Here is a 13,670-nt window from a genome sequence, read left to right as displayed (position 1 = left end):
TTAGGTTGTAAATTTTGGGGCTAGGATAGTGTCTCTTGCATTTTCTCGACACCATGGACTTATAAGAGATACATTCACAAAATGCATGTTGAAATCCAGGTGCTTTGCGCACACAAAGCTCTCTGAAAAGTGTCCGTGTTTCTGGCTGTTTTGGCTCAGTTGCTGTCTAAGAAACAAACTTCAATATTCCTGTCTTCTCTGAACCACTGCTCTTGGCCTCCACTTACCCTGTTTTCTTCCAGGCTATAGCTATACCCTGTGCCTTCTCAGTGATGTGTAGATCGTATTGATAGAAAAGTGAAAATCTTTTCACAGGCAAAGCCGACAGGATGAATGCTGTCCATGGTTTCAGGAAAAGTATTGTCCCCCAAGCCTTTACAAATGGTGTGTGTGTGTGTGTGTGTGTGTGTGTGTGTGTGTATGTTGGGGGGGGCAGTCTAAAGTTCAGTGTTAGAAAAATGTTTATTCCCATGGTTTTCTCCTAAGGTCTTCCTGAGAAAAATAATGTAAAAGAATCACTTCACATTTCTAGTGGCAGATCCGATCTGCCAGAGCCCTATTCATCTTGAAGATGAATCTAGGAATCTGGGTTCATGGCCACGCTATGCATTCTGTCTCAGAGTAACATTGGTGGGTCCTCCTCCTTAGCCACTAGCTTTCTCGTGGACTGATAAACTCCTCAGTGCCTAGAAACAGTGCAGCACACAGACATGCTCGGCCGCCCTGGAAATGTCTGTGTTTCTGTATCAAATCTCTGTCAATCCAAGGATGAAGGGTGTATGTGGGAACCTCCATTTTTAATTAGCCTTTAGGGCACAGCCTGCTCTCCCTGCACTGTCACAACAAAGGGAGATTTGTTTCTTTGGGAAATAGTATTAAGATGCAGAATTGAAATTGTATACATGTCATGTATGAAATGGCTTTTATCTACTTTTTCATCAGTAACAACTGATCTCCGGTTCTGGCTCAGCCATTTACCAGTTGTATAACCTTGGGAAAACTCAGGTCTCAGCTGAATTAATCTAGTTTCCTCCTTTATAAACTGTGGTGATCATGTTTTCCCTGACCACCTACCTCAGACAGTTTGTGAGGCTTACAGGATAGCTTGAGCATGGAAAAATGTTATTAAAAATATAAAAATAAATTATTGAGGGGCACCTGGATGGCTCAGTCAGTTGTGTCCAACTTCAGCTCAGGTCATGTTCTCACAGTTCGTGGGTTCGAGCCCTGTGTTGGGCTCTATGCTGATAGCTGGGAGCCTGGATCCTGCTTTGGATTCTGTGTCTCCCTCTCTCTCTGCCCCTCGCCTGCTTGTGCTCTCTCTTTCTCAAAAATGAATAAATAAACATTAAAAAATAAGTTATTGATATGACAGCTTAGAGAAGTTTTTCTTATGAGGAGGGATAAGTTAAAATTTTTTTTTTTAACATGTATTCACCTTTGAGAGACAAAGAGAGACAGAACGTGAGTGGAGGAGAGGCAGAGAGAGGGAGACACAGAATCCGAAACAGGCTCCAGGCTCCGAGCTGTCAGCACAGAGCCTGACACGGGGGTTGAACCATGAACCATGTTATCATGACCTGAGCCAAAGTCAGATGCTTAACCAACGGAGTCACCCAGGCACCCAGAGGAGGGATAAGTTAAAAAGGGAAACCTTGGTTGCCTTCTGAGAGAGTCAAATTCTGGAAGTAAAACCAGAATAGGACAATGGGGCACTGAGCCTGCAGAAGGCAGGCTGCCACTGTCACTGCCACACATCCCCTCCTTTCCTCAGCCCTCCCTGCCCCCAGGTGGAGACAGCAATCGACACTGGGCAGGACACCCCTCCTCCGTGCTGCTAGGCCGCCTCTGCTGCTGGGCCTTGTCAGAGGGCTGACAATCAGCTCCCTGCTGCTTTCTCATCTTTTAAAATCCAATTAAACATCTCTGGCCACAGCGTGACAATTGTCTGGGCTCCACACAGGAGAACTTCACCTGAGGTGGCATTAGGAAGCCAACAGAGAAAAGAAAAACTTCTTTATCCTGGAAAGATCAGGCCCACAGTTCCTGAAAGGGTAGAAACTATCATGAGGTCTGGACCCATGTTCAGACTGAGAAGTTGCCTGGCTCAATTCCAAACTTCAAGATGTCAAAGGTCAGGGGCACCTGGGTGGCTCAGTCGGTTAAGTGTCTGGCTCTTGGTTTCCACTCAGGTCGTGATCTCCCAGTTCATGGGTTCAAGCCCTGCGTCGGGCTCTGTGCTGCTAGCACAGAGCCTACTTGGGATCCTCTCTCCCTCTCTCTCTACCCCTCCCCATCTGTCTCTCTCAAAATAAATAAATAAACTTAAAAAAAGATATCAAAGGTCAAGCAGAGTTAACCTCATCCACATGGGTCCCTGTACCCAGAAGCGATCTGCTGCTTTCGGCATCAGCCATGGCATAAGGTATGTGTGAGAAATAGCAGGCTTGAGCAGGATGTCCCAGTAGGGAGGGATGCTGGAACCTTCGGATAGGCCAGGTCACAGGAGACTGTGAAACTAGGAGTCAGTCGTACTGGACTGTAGGGCCTGACCTCTAACAGGGTGGGAGGATTCTGCAATGGGCAAAGGTGTCCTACCCTGTGGAGTGCCATCTTGTAACATCTTGCCATTACTGATGCTTCCTGACTTTATCCAGCCCAGCTACTCATAGTGCATTGGCACGGTTTTTGCTGAATACCATGGTGGCTTCCCCCAGACACATAGGAGGGTGGATGCTGTATCTGGAAGGGTCAAAGCTTCTTGTTCCTGGGGCGCCTGGGTGGCTCAGTCCATTAAGCATCCGACTTTGGCTCAGGTCATGATCTCACGGTTTGTGGGTTCAAGCCCCGCGTCGGGCTCTGTGCTGACAGCTCGGAACCTGGAGCCTGGAGCCTGGAGCCTGCTTCAGATTCTGTGTCTCCCTCTCTCTCTCTGTTTCTCCCCCACTTGTGCTCTGTCTCAATCTCTCTCTAAAGGCCTGGAGCCTGCTTCAAAAGCTTCTTGTTCTGAAAGATGTGCTTTGTGGTCACCAGCCCAACCAAACTGGGAATCCGGACTCCGGTCCTCAATCAGCTACTAACCAACTGGACATGGGAGGAAGCTGTTCTTTTCTTGTGGCCTCGGCTTCCTTATTAATAAAATGACAGGGAAAGGGGGAGCTGGACCAGTGATCTCTAAATCTCCTCTGGGCTTCGCTGTCATGAGGAATAGTTTCAGCCGATGCCATGTTGCATGTCCGGAGAACTATTCTGTGGGGCCGAGTTTCTGAGGAGGTTTTAAAGATAAAGTAAGTGATTTTCATAGAACGAGAGCACAGATGTAATGTAGCCACCTTTAGCAGATGGGCATTCACCTCGTGGGGCGTTTTTCAGAAAGGGAAAGTGATTTGCCAGCAGCTACAATGTGTCAACAACGCTGCCCGGGTTCCATATCTCCCCCCATCCATGTCCCTCCCCGCTCTCGGCTGCGGAGCTCATGATGCGATGGGAGGGTCACCACACTTGCCCTAGTTGTGGAGACGGAGGGTAAAGGATGAATAAACCGTGGAGTGGTTGGGGAAGACTAAATGGCAGAAGAGAGCCTAGGCTGGAAATTGGCAGAGGAGGGAGATTTAACAAGGCAGGGAGAAGGGAGTGAGGCTTTCTGAGGAAACCAGAAGGCAAGGTTGGCCGGTGTGCCTGGGGCCGGGTAGGGGGCAGTCGGGAGCAGGCCTGGTGAGAGCAGGAAGCCCAGGAAATGAGGAAGGGCTTGTGCCCCCCATTGCCCCCAGGCGATGCCAATGCTCCTATACCTGCTAGGCCTTGAGACCCAAAGTGTGGCCTGGGACCTAGGAGCTTGCTCGTTGCCTGGGGGCTTGTTTGAAGCATAGCATCTCAGGCCCATCCCAACCCTACTGAACCCAAATATTCATTTTAACACGACCCTAGGGAGATTCCTATGTACCTTAACATTTGCTATTTTATTATTTTTTAATTTTTCTTTTTAAATTATATTTTAATTATAAATATAATTTAAAATAATATAAAATAATTATATATTTTAATTATAAATTAATTATAATTTAATTTTTGAGAGAGAGAGAGAAAGAATGCAAATGGGGGAGGGGCAGAGAGGCTCTGAGATGTCAGCACAGAGCCCGATGTGGGGATTGAACCCACGAACCATGAGATCATGACCTGAGCCGAAGTTGGACACTTAACCGATTGAGCCACCCAGGCACCCTATGCACCTTAATGTTTGAAAAGTACTCATTTAGGACAATGGTTCTCAGTCATATTGATGACTGGGCCCCACCTCAGACCCCCCCCACCCCCAAGCCAGAATTTTCTGGGGACGGGACTTGGACATTGGGGATTTTAAGAAGCTCTAATCTGTAGCCAGGGCTGAGAAATGCTGTTTCCATGGCTGTAAGGCAAGAAAGAAATGTTGGATTGGAGAAAAGCACAGTGAAGGATTTAAGAAGGATCAGTTAGGCAGCAGTGTGAAGAATGAACTCAGGAAGCAGGCATCAGTGACAGCGAACCAAACAGGCAAAACGAAGGGGAAGACAACTTCACCAGGTTGAGTCTTGGTGATCGAGAAAATGGTTCTGCTCGAAGTTGCTGTGGGGAGTTGGTTTGGAGAGGATAATGAGCGCTTAGTTTGGTTTAAGACATTTCTGCTTAGATTGGATGCTGACTATGCCTGGCAGCATTAGGTGGTGTGGCATTGGAGCATAGGTTAAAGGGCAGGACTGGACAGCATGGATTTGTAACCCACGATCACAGAGAGGGGAGCCTGAGTCACACAAATGGTCCAAGGTGACCGGACAACAAAATAAAGCCTTTGTTGTGCACATGTTGGGATGGTAGGCTTGGGAGGAATTTTAGAAAATTTTAGGCCAGATTTCTTTTTTTTTTTTAATTTTTTAATGTTTATTTATTTTTGAAAGAGAGAGAGACAGAGAGAGAGACAGAGAGAGAGCGAGCACGAGCGGGGGAAGGACAGAGAAAGAGGGAGACACAGAATCTGAAGCAGGCTCCAGACTCTGAGCTGTCAGCACAGAGCCCAACATGGGGCTCGAACCCACAAACCACGAGATCAAGACCTGAGCTGAAGTCCAATGCTTAACTGACTAAGCCACCCAGGTGCCCTGAGGCCAGACTTCTATGTGTGAACCAAGTGTCCTGACCTCAGTGATAGGGCAAGGAATATCCTTCCAGCTTGACCTCAGCAACCCCCCTGCTAGACTCAGGGAGGGACACTGCCTGGGGCCACCTTGCAGGGGCCCATGGAGTTAGAGCCTAGCCTGTGTGAAGTTCCCCTGCCAACTCTGTGACTCAGCTACACACTTCCACAGTGATATTTTCAGAGTACAATTATGTGTAGCAGAACCTCTTTTCCATGGCTGACAGAGTTGCCCATCTGTGGAGTCGTTAAGCTCTGTGCTCTGAAAGCAGGGAGGAGGTACACAGCGGGAGCAGATCGGGACATGCTCAGATGCTGGAGGCCTGGGATTCGCGCCCTGCACCGGGGCTCCGGAGCCCTGGCCTCCCTCTCCCAGAGGGACTACGGGGAGCTGAGCAGGAGCACACAGGTCATCTTGGCAGTAGGGTGCGAACCAGACTGCAAACACACACTGAGACAAAAGAAGCAGGCTCGGAGCCTGGAGATTGGGGCTCGACTCTAGGTCAGCTCTGCTCCCGTACCGCCATACCACCGGTAGGTAGGCTTGCCCATTTCTTCCTCAGTAAAATGAGGAGTTTTCTGTTCCTCACTGGGCTGCAGTGAGCAGACACAACAGTACAGGCGAGCAATATAACAAACACACTGGCAGAGAAGGAGGACGAGGACCAAAGGCAATGGGGCTGCCCATTTCCATGATCGTTTGGGAGGTTTTCTATCTTTCCAAGGGCACCAAAAAGTAAGAACCAGCCCAGTGTGGTTCTGGCCCTGTGCTGGTCTACTCATTCTTCCTCCTTCAGCCCGAGACTCCCCAAGTTAGCCCTTAAAGTGGTCTCCACACCTCCACTCCATACCTGGTTCTGTGAGCACACTTGGCCTTTGCTAACTGTGAAGCTAGCAAACTTGCCTGTAGTGACCCGATCGCCGTCTTTAGGGTATACTTCCCCAAGTGGGGTGGGCATCCCACTTCCTGAGAACGAGATATTCAACTTCTCCTCCTTCTCTCTCCCTTACCTGAGCAGTAAAGGGCTCGCTGTGATGTTTCCAGTGATAGTGGCTTCTCGGTGTTGGACTAAAGCTTCAGGCTGTAATGATGGGATTTCTGGCACCAGTGCGGTGGGTGGAAATGTGCAGGATTAGATTCTTCTGGTATCCTTGAAACTGTAGTGCACTGGCTTCTATCAAGCTGTTGGGCTGGCCTGGTGGTAGAATATTTCCCGGCCCTCAAAGACATCATAAATTGTACGATCCACATCATCAGGGCTCTGGGATTCCCTGAAATGGGCCCAACTGCGTGAGTTTGCCAGGATTTTGTGGGAACCCAGAGGAGCACAGAGGAGAATGAGCTGGTGTGCTCCTCACATGAGAAGGACCATTGCGACACAGGGGTATTCGCATTTATCACACTGGCAGAATCTCCCCAGAACCAGAGAAAGCTTCAGCCAGAAGAAATCTCACGAAAGCCAGTTCATCTGTATGGCGCGGTGTTTTTTCAAGCATCAGTGTGAATCAGAATCACTTGGAGAACTTGTTAAAACACGGAGCGCCGGGCCCCACGTCAGACTCTGTGATTCAGTAGGTCTGGGGTGGGCTGAAGAGTTTGCATTTCTAACAAGTTCTTGGGCGCAGCCACCACGGCGCAGCAGCTGCTGCTGCTGTTTCAGGAAGTGCATCGGGGAAGCCGTGGGTCCCATGCTTCGTATTTCCCACACCAGTCTCCGGTGGCCCTCTGCCACCTTGTGTGAGGTAGGTCCTTCCCAGATGGAGAAGCAAGTTCAGGAGGTCTGTGGTTGCTGAAGGTCACCCCACTGGCGCCGAGCAGAGCTGGGATTCCGAGCCTGTCACTCTTCTTGCCCTTTCTCTGGTTCTAACGCGTACCATTGCCAAGTTGTAGGAGGTCAGCGAAGTGTGGTCCGAACGAGAACCTCAACCTTCCAACTCCTTCTGTAGGATTCTTTTCATTCCCTTTGCCTTCAGCAGTCTACAGCGAGCTATAATAATTGGGGTATTCTGGAGATTTAGGGAGAAATATTTGGAGAGGGAAAGTGAAAGGGCTGGGGGTGGGGTGGGGAGGGGAAGAACCTTCCAAGAAGGAAGGTCTCTAAGGGATGAGAGGAGCCCAGTCAGGCAGGGTCTGGGAAAGGAAGCCAAGGAGAGGCCTTGGGAAGGGAAGGGAGGGGAGGGGAGGGGAGGGGACGGGACGGGACGGGACGGGACGGGACGGGAAGGGAAGGAGAGCAAGCTGTGGGTAGAAAGTTAAGAAACCGAAAGGCCTTTCATACCACTTACACATTAAGCTTCATGGGAAAAGATGTCCAATGTTCTGTCTGTTAGCTCCTTGGTTTTACTCTGCCACATCAAAGGTCTGGTCTGTTTCTGATGTGGTGTGTTTGCAAAAACCCTCCCATCTGCCCTGGCATTCTTTGTTATTTACCATTAGACTAGTGTCAGTATTTGAAAAAGTATGGAGCGCTTGCTATGTTTCCCTTTCAGCCCCATGTGTTTCTTGTATTTATCAAAATGGAACACTAACAAATATTTATTTGGTTTTATAAGACATGTTGACAATAAAGACTACCATGTGTGACTCCCTGCCGTGGTGGTTATTTTGCTCAATACATGATTGACTAAGATGTCTTCAGTATATTATAAACACACATTAAAAATAGCAACCTAAAAAAAAAAAGATAAAACTGGCAAAGGGGAAGGTCCATATTTTTGGATGTGATACAGTGCCAACCTGGTTATTAGAACACGAAGCAGATAATCCTTAGTGAGTTATCTAAGTTTGTATAATGAGTCTTCTTTAAATAAGTATTTTTGGCTCCTGCAATGTTCCTCTTCATTTATAAAAGTTTCTCAAATTGGAACCTTTTAAAAAAGGGCATATTTTTTTCCTGTGTGTATGTTCTAATAACCTAGGATATTTAAAGATCTGGCCAAATTTTTAAAAAATGTTTATTTATTTCTTTTGAGAGAGAGAGAGAGAGAGAGAGAGAGAGAGAGAGAGCATGCACAGGAGCAGGGGAGGGGCAGAGAAAGAGAATCCCAAGCAGGCTCTGCGCTGTCAGTGGGGCTTCAGCCCACGGACCATGAGATCATGACCTGAGCTGAAATCAAGAGTCGGACACTTAACCTACTGAGCCATCCAGGCACCCATAAAAGATCTGGCTATTTTATCAAATTTTCAAAAGCAAGGTCCAATTTCAATTTTTAAAGGAATTAAAAATTTTAAAAATGTATTTATTTTTGAGAGAGCACAAGCAGGGGAGGCACAGAGAGAGAGGGAGAGACAGAATCTGAAGCAGGCTCCAGGCTCAGAGATGTCAGCACAGAGCCTGATGCGGGGCTGGAAATCACAAACTGTGAGATCAAGACCTGAGCTGAAGTCAGATGCTTAACTGACTGAGCCACCCAGGTGCCCCTTACAGAAATTAAAAAAAAAAAATTATTTTAGAGAGAGGGAGGGAGAGTGTGCACGGGCTGGGGAGAGGGAGAAAATCCCAAGCAGGTTCCATGTTGCCAGCACAGAGCCTGACAGGGGACTCCGTCCCACAACCCTGGGATCACGACGTCAGCTGAAATCAAGAGTCGGTTTCTCAACCGACTGAGTCACCCAGGCACCCCCAATTCCAAATTTTAGCAACTGTTTATGACTGTGATCATGAAACTAAGCAGAGGTTACTGCGTTTTTATATTGCCTTTTTTTGTCAAACAAAAAGAAATTATTCCTAAATTGCCTGAGTACTCTCCACTTTGTTCATTGTAGGGGACTTAAGGGGGTGCAAATCACTCAAGATTTGTGCTGCTTGTTTCTAAAGGTTTTACGGGTAAAATTGATAACCCGAAGATTCTTAATATTTTTATTACTTGATACTCAAGATTCACCAAAAACATTGATTTGAAAGTTGAAGAGACTTGTCAGTACCAAGGATTCATGACTTAGATTTTTTTCTTAAAGTAAGAAACATAAATAGGTCAACTGTATACATCTTGCCAGGTCTGACAGTTGCTGGTGCCATTTAAATTTCAGTTTTTGTTTTGTGAATGGAATACTTAACTGCTCTGAAGAAACAGAAAGGAAACTATAATGTTCGAACTATAAAATTTCTGACGTTTATTGACTCTGAATCTCCCGACTTCCTGTCCTCATAAATTTGCTCTTGTGGTTGATTAGATGCAGACTTGTGTTATTTTTCCATCACAGTGTGTGAACAGACCAGTTTTATTTCCAGTGGTTAGCTAATGCTTTTAACCGGGAGGTGGCTGTGCAGTGCTGTTGACTAAACCCAACGTTGTGTGTGTGTGTGTGTGTGTGTGTGTGTGTGTGTGTGTGTGTGCGTGCGCGTTCACTTCCACATTCAGCACGGGCCATGGGGCTGCACTTCAGTGTGTGTGTGTAAATACGTATTTTACTATTATCTCCATCCTTCTACTTTATCTGGTTTGGGGTTATGAATAGGGACTGTTAAATCTTACATACTAAAGCATGTATGAGTAATTAAAATTTAGCAAAAATACATAGATTATTAAAAAAACCCAATTGTGTTCTGTTATTTTGGGACTATATTGAATGACAGGATGCTGTTAAGGAAAAGGACAGCCACTATGGTGGATTGATATTAATGGGGTAAGTCAAGGCATAAAGGTAAGAACTAAGACCAAGTAGAGGAACGGCGGATTCCTGATAGTATACTTAAATGGTGTCCTCCCTCCCTCCCTTCCTTTCTCTCTCTGTAACTGCATGTACTTGAATTCATATAAGGCATATGATTCAACTTGATGGTATGTGTCAGAGGCTCTACAACAATGTTTTAAATCTTTGCAATAAATCAATAAGACAGGTGATATTACCCCAGGAGGGTAAATGGCTTCCCCAAATAACATAGCTAGTGGTCAGCAAGGCCAGGATTTGAGCCCCTTATCAATCTGACTCCAAAATCTAGGCTGTCCAATACATCATATTAGAATGGCAAGAACCTTTAGAGATCATGTTTTATAACCCAATTTACTTCACAGATGGGAAACTTAAGACTTGCCCCCTTCACTGCTTCCTTCAGTCAGTGTGGATAATGGGGTGTTGACTGTGTACATTAGACTCCTCCAGGATTTCCCAACTGGGGAAATGGAGAGGATTTAGTGCATCAGAGAATCGTAGATAAGATTTAAGAATTGGGTCAAGGGGGATGGGAATGAACCAGTTAGAGGAACAGGAATTACTTAGTTTGATATGAAATGTAAATCCTGCTCTTCAAGTGAAGAGTTAGTTGATGAAGGATAAAGACCAGCTGGCCTCTACTTTCCATCTGGCGAAAGCAAGAAGTAAGGCCTTTAAATCGTGCGGGGTGGGGGCTAAGTCTGTTGTAATCAAGAAGTCCTGATAGTGGGCCGAGGAGTGGTGTTGGAAGGAGGGTGGCTAGGTAGGCTAGACTGATGAGTTGCTTTTGGTACGGTTTTTCTGTTTCCCTTGCCCAGGCTTAGAATAACATTGCCTCTCTCGATAACTACACTTAAGAAGGAACATCAGAGGGGCGCCTGGGTGGCTCAATCAGTTAAAAGTCCGACTGTCGATTTCGGCTCAGGTTATTATCTCGGTTCCTGAGATGGAGCCCCGCGTTGTCAGTGCAGAGCCTGCCTGAGAGTCAGTCTCTCTCTCTCTCTCTCTCTCTCTCTCTCTCTCTCTCAAAATAAACTTAAAGAAAAAGAAAAAAAAAGTAACATCAGAGCTTCCTGCACCAAGGAATCTTTCCACCTTCTGATCTATCTTTAGAGCTATTTTCATGAAGCACAACTGATATTCCTTCTCTGATCCCAAATGGCCCCACAGTAGCTGTTTGTAAGGAGTGGTCTATGGATGCCTAGAGTTACCTTACAAATATGGGATACCCCATTCAGTTTGAATTTTAAATAAACAAAAAATAATTTCTTGGTATCAATATGTCCTGCAAAACATTTGAGGATCTTGTATCTTGTCTAGTAATTCCAGCTGCAGGAGCTTAAGACCCTTGCAAGGGGTCTTTGAGGTCAGATCTATTTTCATAGTAACGCTAAGACTTATTTGCCTCTTCTGTGTGTTGATATTTGCACCGATGGTACAAATCCAGGAGTAGTTAAAACTGCTGGTGTTTTAATACGAATCAAGGCAGTGACATCAATGTATACCGGTGGACATTGCATTATGCACAGTGTCTATATTTGCCTATTTTACTTAAGAATCTCCTCAATGAAGCAGGTACAAATTATTAGTTTTATTAAATCTTAACCCTTCTGTAGATGTCTTCTTAATATTCTGGGTGACAAATTAGGACAGATGCATAAAACCTACTGCTGCATACAATGGTCGTCTTAGGTTGTGAAGGTTTGAGGTGGGAGCAGAGCGGGTTGCTTTTTCATGGAACACCATTTTTACTGACAAATTTTGGTTATTTATGCCTAAGTTTTTGGCAGATATTTTCTTGAAAATGAATGAAGTGAGCCAGTCACTGCAAAGAAAAAACTTAACAGTGTTTGTGCCAATTATAAAATTTGAGCTTTCAAGTGAAAACTAGAACTTTGAAAAACTTCTATCTACCACTGAGAGCTTGACAGCTTCCCAATATTTAAAGACTTTCTGATGAGATTGGTGGTGATAACAATGAATGTGGGGTTTTTTATACTGTATAATGAAATGTGTCAACATTTGGAAAGTCTCTGGGGCTCAGTAGAGCCAATATTTTCTAAATGACCAATGCATGGTGTTACCAAGTTATGCACGAGTAACAAGATCCATTCAAAGTACAACATAAACTGATAGATTTTAATAGTATGAGAAGTTTCACTGATCTGGTTTCAAATTCCACATTTCAACTAACCTTTAAAAGTCAAGTTTAATGTCATAGCCAAGAGGAATGTCTATAATTATTTGAAAGGGCTATTAAGACAGTGCTCCCTTTTCCAACCAGAGACCTGTGTGAGGCTGGATATTTTTCATATACTTCAACCCAACATCCTATCCCTACAGATTGAATGTATGAGAATCTAGGTGTCTTTTCAGCCAGACAGGGAAGAGATTTGCAGGAATGTAAAACAATACTATGCTTCCCACTATTTGGTTTTGGGAAATACAGTTACTTTTCTTTTCAAAAATGTTAACATGTTAAAGTGTGAAAAAAATGGTAACGTTATTTAAAAGGGAACCATAAGTGATTTTTAAGCGTTCTCCATTTGAATTTTGAATATGGTAAATACCAACAGACAAAATTGACACAGCAAAAGCTCTTTAGGGCCTACCGTAATTTTTAAGAGTGTAAAGTGGTCCCGAGACTAAAGATCTTGAGAACCGCTGGGCTACAGGACGACACCTGGACTGGTGAACCAGATATTAGGGACATTCTGCCATCCCACTCTGTCCTGTCTTTGCAACCTCACTTATCATCACCATCTCCGAAGTACCCCCAGGAACCAGCCTAACCACCTTACTGATTTGTGCACATGTTCTGGACTCTTCTGCCTGGCCTTTTTGGTCCCTTTACCGGGAACACATGTCCTGACCTTCATCTGGTGGTTGTTGTGTCCCAGCTCTTATCTTAGCATGAAGGCCTCAGGATGGAGAGACTCATTGAGACCCAACTTCAGTTTGTTTAAAGGTGTATTCTGCATCTAGTCTTTAGAATCTGTTTATTTTCCTTAATTAGAATTCCTAGAGTGCCAAGGACCCAATTATCCCATATATATATATGAACGGAGGGGAAAATTGGGTCCTTGGCACTCTAGGAATTCTAATTAAGGAAAATAAACAAACAGATTCTAAAGACTAGATGCAGAATACACCTTTAAACAAACTGAAGTTGGGTCTCAATGAGTCTCTCCATCCTATCTAAGGGCCAAGTGTCCTGCCATAAACGTATTAGATTTTTGTAAATATTAGCTGACAATTTCTAGTGCTATCGGTGGGCTTTTATGATCCAGGACAGACGAATCAGTGTATTCAGTGCCTGCTGTGAGCAGAACACTTGGCAGTGGAGGGAGGGGGTTAAGGAGGTGATCCTTGCTTAAGGACCTGCGCCGTGGTCAGAGACACAGGATTTATAGCCAAGAAGTAATTAAACAGGACACGAGAATGTATGTAACCAAAGGGATAACCGGGTGCTGTTAGGCCTTTAGGGACAGGGAGGTGGAGGCAGAGGTGGGTGCATCTGTGTTTGCAGTGGCTGGAGAAATCAAAGAAGGCTTCTGGGAGGAGGCAGGGACTTCCTGGGGACTTGTTAAGTAGGGAAAGTTTAGCTAGAGGTCAGCGAATAAACAGGAGCCAGAGCAGAGAGTCAGAAATGAGCACAGCATGTCCACGGCCTAATGAGACTGCTGACCATGGTGAAGGTGAACGGTGTGAGGTGATAAGGTTGAAAGCTGGTCAGAAGATTTTAGCTTGGCCATAGAAGGAAGGAGGAACCAGATTTTTTTTTTTTTTTTTTTTTTTGGTTAAGGAAGTGACATGGAGTTTTTTTGAGCACAGGATGGATTATTGTGG

The sequence above is a fragment of the Acinonyx jubatus genome, chromosome A2 (genome assembly GCF_027475565.1).
Source record: "Acinonyx jubatus isolate Ajub_Pintada_27869175 chromosome A2, VMU_Ajub_asm_v1.0, whole genome shotgun sequence".
Classification (NCBI taxonomy): Eukaryota; Metazoa; Chordata; class Mammalia; order Carnivora; family Felidae; genus Acinonyx; species Acinonyx jubatus.
The sequence above is the reverse complement of the archived record's forward strand: the minus strand, read 5'-3'. Positions refer to the sequence as shown.